The 6,284-nt window shown below is 42.6% G+C and overlaps 1 long non-coding RNA gene across 1 annotated transcript; it reads right to left on the bottom strand.

Annotated features, from left to right (window-relative positions):
• Nucleotides 1-4,293: 4,293 nt before the first annotated feature.
• LOC112074012 (uncharacterized) lies at nucleotides 4,294-6,284 on the bottom strand. The gene is made up of 3 exons (XR_002894658.2): nucleotides 6,170-6,284; nucleotides 5,147-5,284; nucleotides 4,294-4,833 (listed from the first exon to the last, which is right to left on the bottom strand). It is a non-coding gene; the product is annotated as an uncharacterized lncRNA (long non-coding RNA).

The following is a 6,284-nucleotide window of genomic DNA, read 5'->3' as shown; positions in this document are numbered from 1 at the left end:
TCCGCAACCTGGAGGTTGTGGACACCACCCTACATAGAAGCAGACACCGGCATCTTTCCCACCTGGAGGTTAAAGACAAATCACCCCTAAACACAGAGGCAGACCCAGACTTCTTCCACCTGGAGGTTGTGGAACATCACCCCTAATACAGAGGAAGACCAGGCTTCTTCCCACTGGAGGTTGTGGACACCACACCCTAAACAATAGAGGCAGACCCGGCATCTTACCCTCTTGGAGGTTGTGACATCACCCCTAATACAGAGGAAGACCAGGCTTCTCCCACCTGGAGGTTAAAGCATCACCACTTACACAAGGCAGAGACCATCTCTTTCCCCTCTTGGAGGTTTGTGGACGTCACACCTGAAAGAAAGGGACCTCACGATGGCCGTCTTCGCCACTCTGCCAGCTAACATCCAAGCAGGTGAGTAACACTTTAGAAGCACTTGACAGGTGCCGTTTTGTTCATGGCATCTTAGAGAACCTTTCAAACTGGCCAGTGTTTTAGAACCTACGGTTTGCCATTTGTTTACATTCTGTTCTCTTTTTTCCCTTTTCCAGAGGATGTTGCTGTGGTCATTCCGGATGTTTCACCAAACACGTCGACCAAAGGACGTGACAACTGGAATGTTTCCATGCAGAGCTGGAAAGGGGCAGTCCGGCGATTTTTTTTGCAGGCCTTTGGAGGGCAGTGTGCTGCTGCGCCTGCACAAGGAAGAGGAGGGAACAATATTAATTATTCATCAGACATTCAGAAATGGGATTGAACCATAAGACCAATTAAATTATTGCATTATAAATGGACTCAATTCTGCTTTTCTTTCTGGTTACACTTAAGTTTCAAGAACTTTTCTATAAACTTTTCAACTTTGGCCAAGTGTGTAGTAAGGTTTGTGTAAAATACCTGGGAAACATCCCAATTTGACATGCTTTAAAATAATTTACTTAAATGTAAAAAATGTATTATTTGACATCAAAAAAAACAAAGGGCGCTCAACCAATTTGAAGTTGAAGGTGCAACCAAAAACTTGAAACATCAATAGAAAAGGAAAAAGCGCAACGCTTCCTCACTATAAAAAATTCATTGTTTTATTCAAGCAAGGTTAAACGATTAACGTTTCGGCCTAAGTCAATGACGAAATGCAAGTTGTGTTGCCCAGTAAAAGGGCGACCCAGACTCACGCTGGTTCTTGAGGGTTGAAGACAGTGAAAAATGATCATTAAGTAAATGGGACTTTTAAAATTCTTGAATAAAAATCTTTAATGAACATGAATTTAAATACAATTGACTTGAGGATCAGTGTCACGTTCCTGACCTGTTTTCTGTTAGTTTTCTGTGTTAGTTGGTCAGGACGTGAGTTTTGGTGGGCATTCTATGTTGTCTGTTTCTATGTTGGTTTTGGGTTGCCTGGTATGGTCTCAATTAGAGGCAGGTGTTTGACGTTTCCTCTGATTGAGAGTCATATTTAGGTAGGCTGTTCACAATGTTTGTTTGTGGTGGTTGTCTCCTGTGTCTGTGTCGATGTTACACCATACGGGATTGTTTCGGTTTGTTCGTGCGTTTTGTAGTAAGTACTTGTTCGTTCTGCGTGTGTTATGTCAGTTCGTCGTACTAAGTCTGTCTACTTTCGTTTTGTTATTTTGTTAGTTATTCAAGTATAGTTTGTTTCGTTTTGTTCTTGTAAATATAATCATCATGTATTCACAACCCGCTGCGCCTTGGTTCGATCACTACTCCCTCCTCTTCTATGAAGAGAGAGAGGAACGCCGTTACAATCAGAGCAGGCAGGCTGACTGGCTAGCCCTGAAGGCCCCTGCCCTCCTACCTGTGTGGTTCATCTCAACCAAGAGGTTGTGTGGGTTGTCTTTCTCTCTGTGGGTGTTGAATCACTAATGACCTCTCCCTCTGCCTGCCATTTGGCTGATCAGAAGCCATTCTGCTCTTTCTTGCTCACATGAACAGGAGGAATTGCTTCTGGGGTAACCTCCCTCCCTATCTAACGCTCTTCCACTCCTCTTTCTGACTGTGTTCGACTGAGGTCACTCGTTCTCTCTCCTGGGTGTTGGATAGTTCCTCCCTCCTCTGTGTCTTTGTGAGTTTGGAGGAGAGTTATCCTGTTTCGGCTCCCTCTAAGGGTGTGCACCGTAATCTCTTTCGGTGTGTTGAGGGGTTCAGTGGTTTTGGAGGGAGTCTGAAGTTCGATCTATAGCGATGAGTGTGGGGGCTGTACCGTGGTGGTGTCCCCCTCCCTCCTAAGGAGGAGCCACTGAGACATGTGATGAGGCACAAGGAAGATCACTCTGCAAGGACGGGGATAAGGACACATCACAACACTGCCTGCTCATTCATATTCAAACACACCTCAGAGTACGGACCACAACATGGACGCCCCCCCCACAACAATGAACTTAACTGTACATATCAGAAATCATACATTCGACAGCCACCTCTTCCCCCACATGTATTGATCCCCCACATCAAAATGGTTGAGTCAATTCCAGATGCTGGAATGGTGCTGGAATGCAGGTGCAGTAGGGCCTAGTATGTAATGATGTGATACCATGTGTACCCCATATCCTGTGTTTGTGTTGATGTTTTTTAAATTTTATTTAACTTTTATTTAAACAAGGAGTCACATTGAGATTAAACATCTATTTTACTATTTTACAAGTCATATTGAACAACTACCAGAGAGAACCTTCTCTACATAGAAATTGCATACCATATTTTTTCCATACATCAAAATAATACTTTGTCAATCAACAATTACTTACATACATAAGGCCTCAACAAGGCCCCAGTTAATGGTTGAAAATAACTTATTTCAGTGCCAATGAGTTACACTGAGTGTATAAAATATTAAGAACACCTGCTCTTTCCATGACATATGCTGACCAGGTGAATCCAGATTAACGCTATAATCCCTTATGGATGTCACTAGTTAAATCCACTTAAATCAGTGTAGATAAAGAGGAGGAGACAGGTTTTAAAACATATTGTAAGGCTTGAGACAATTGAGAATGTGTATGAGTATGTGTGCCATATAGAGGGTGAATGGGCAAGACAAAATATTTACGTGCCTTTCAACGGGGCATGGTAGTAGGTGCCAGGGGTACCAGTTTGTGTCAAGAACTGCAACGCCGCTGGGTTTTTTACACTCAACAGTTTCCCGTGTGTATCAAGAATGGTCCACCACTCAAAAGACATACAGCCAAATTGACACAACTGTGGGAAGCATTGGAGTCAACATGGGCCAGCATCCCTGTGAATGTGTTGTACACTCAGTACATTAATAGTATTGGTACCGTGTTCTTGCCGTAACCTGTAAAGCTGGAGCAGCCTGCGAGGCAGGGGGAGGTGTAGGTGATGCCGTTGTCTGAACACACAGGGTCCCACTCCCCAGCCAAGCAGGAGCAGTCTCTGTTACAGGCTGCCATCGTACACCAGGGGACCTGGGGGACAGAGAAAATGGCTGGTAATAATTATGTTTAAATAATTGTTGCTGAACTATCATTGACATAGGCACAGTGACGAAACCTGGCTCAGTAACAACCATACTGTATATTCCCACAAGAGGGAGCCCTGGCACAAGCCCATGTGTGTTTTGGTCTAACTCTCCCTCATATTCCACTGATCAAAACTTTTGTTTTTATCAACCAACCAATCAGATGTCATATTTACCCGTTGTAGGACATGTTCAGACCAGCCACCTGAACGTTGTCACACTTAGTGCCAGACTGCAGAGGGAGGAGGAGCTAGACCATGAAGGAGGTGACGAAAGACAGCTGGGCTCCAGACACAACGCCAAGCTTATACCTCTTCATCAGTAGACCTCCCAGGAATATCCCCACCGCACCCACAGGCAGGTTTAACTCACCTGGAAAAGTTATACTCACACATCTATAGTGCTACCAGTGTGCTGGAGTTTCATTTCCACTCATGTTCAACAAACCTACAGGGGATGGGAGAGAACAAAAAAATTGTATTTAATGCCATTCAACATCAATACTGACAGGATGGAACATTTCAGTTGGAGCATGTCCAGATTTCTATGACTTCGTTGAGACAGGCAGCCCAACTCAGTAATTTTTTTTGATTAATTGGTCTTTTGACCAATCAGATATGCTCTGAAAAAGAGCTGATGCAAAAATATCTAATGTGATTGGTCAAAAGACCAATTGGTGGAAAAAATATCATAATTAGGCTGCCTGTCTAAACATATCCCTTGTCTCTCTGACCCAAACCTCAGTCCTTGCATCGATTACAGAGGGCTGAAAAGGATTACGATCAGGAGGACAAGAAACTGCACCCATGCGCCTTTCTCTCCAAGCGGTTCTCGACCAGCGGAAGGCAACTACGATGTAGGCAACCGGGAGCGCTTAGCAGTTAATTGGGCCCTTGAGGGATGGAGACACTGGTTGGAACCACTGCTTCATCTTCTGGTCTCTTCTTTGCACCTGGGTCCAACCTTACCACGTCAGTTATAGCATCTCTTAATCCCTTCTCTTAACATGTATGGCCCCAAAACATAATCAAGCAGCTGACCAATTACGCAAGACTTTAGTTCTAAATTAACTGAGATTAATCAACAACTGGATACATTTCTTRATTTCTAAAGTGAAACTATCCTCTGCATTGGAGTATCTCTACTCCAATGCAGTTTAATGCAGTACAAGTTTAACCAGTATTTCAGTTGTTTTACCGTCCCATGAAGAAGTGTGGCAGGCCTGGGAGGAAGGATCCTACAGCCATGTGGAAACAGCCCATAGCAATGAGCCTGGGCTGGTGCAGCTTCGCCCCAAAATGGCTGACCACAGCCAGGAACAGCAGGTTACCTGCAAGAAACCACAACACTACAGTAGTCAGGAATCGCAAATTATAAACAGTAAAAAATAAAAAAATAAAAAAAATAATGGCATATCAGTTTGGATACTAGGCTGCAACAACATAGCATCAAATAAAACAATGTTAGGGGTTTGACAGTAGAGTCATGGACAAACGCCAGTCAATCAATTAATAGGAACAACTATAAAACTGGACAGTATTGAGAGCAGACTCTGATTGAACCACAAAAAAAATTTGATCATGTAGTCTGTTTCTGGTTTTTACTACATGAACTCTCAAGCAACTCAATGTTATTGTTGATACCCATCTCAAAGCTGCCGTCTATGAGTCCGATGAGAGAGCTGGACAGGTCAAAGTGTCTCTCTGAGTGATGGCACTCTTCATGTAGGTCCCTGACAGAGCTTTGGTGAAGGAGGCGAATGACAGGGCCACGATGAACTGCTGACAAACACAAGAGAGAGAACATTAGTGTYTGTTTGTCCGTGTGTATGTGCATGCGTGGATGCGTGTGCAGACAGAGTGCATGTGTAGCTGAGGTGGCCTGCAATAGTAAAAAGAACGGACACAAGTTTACGTCTGCAAAGTTCTGGCGCTTTCTTTATRCTGAAGAATGTTTTTTTTCTCTTGTTCAATTGTCTATTTTCTTGTTAGTACTTTGAAAATATTCACATCAAACAAGTGCACACTTTAAATTACACAACATAAATGCACTTTACCTAAAGCAGAATTCAAAAATGTTCCACAAATAACCCTGTCTTAGTGCATGGTTTCACATGAAAACCACAATGTATTTCACATTCATACAATAGAAACACCTATATATGAAAACATAAATAACTGAATGTTTTTCTATATACCGCTAKCTCTATAGAAAACTGACAACAATACATTCAGCTTTAAGATAGTGGCACCTCCAGAAAATCGWCTCTCTCACTGTATGCACTAAAAGTCCACCAGACTGAGCGTGCTCGGCCAGTTTACCAGCTAGTGAGCACAATTTTACACAAAACCAATAACATGGAAAACSAACTCAGAAATCCCTAACAAATGGATTCTTTATAAAAAAAAWRWRCKWAYACAAAAWRRKYYWKKAYMWAYSRWKRRKYMWAAWKWWYMRRRRMMMYWSSSTAAATCGTTTTTTACCTCAGCTAGCATCAAGCTAACATATACTCTCACTCAATGTAAATCACGTTCTTCGCTCACTCAGTTCGACACAAAGCCAAAACAAAACCTTTCCTAACGTTATAATATCTTGACAAAGTTGTTAAATAGCATGTTATTACATATTGTGCATATATTTGACCGCTTGGAAGTTCTGTTACATACCTGTAATAGTAAAAAGAACAGACACAGTTTATCTCTGTAAAGTTCTGATCCTTATTCTGCAGAATGGTGAGCGCTTGGCCAGAACTTGCTGTTTCTCCTGCCTCAACAGTGCAAC

Source organism: Salvelinus sp. IW2-2015, unplaced genomic scaffold (genome assembly GCF_002910315.2).
Source record: "Salvelinus sp. IW2-2015 unplaced genomic scaffold, ASM291031v2 Un_scaffold2461, whole genome shotgun sequence".
NCBI classification, from domain to species: domain Eukaryota; kingdom Metazoa; phylum Chordata; class Actinopteri; order Salmoniformes; family Salmonidae; genus Salvelinus; species Salvelinus sp. IW2-2015.
Note: the sequence above shows the minus strand (reverse complement) of the source record. Positions and strands in the feature narration are given on the sequence as shown.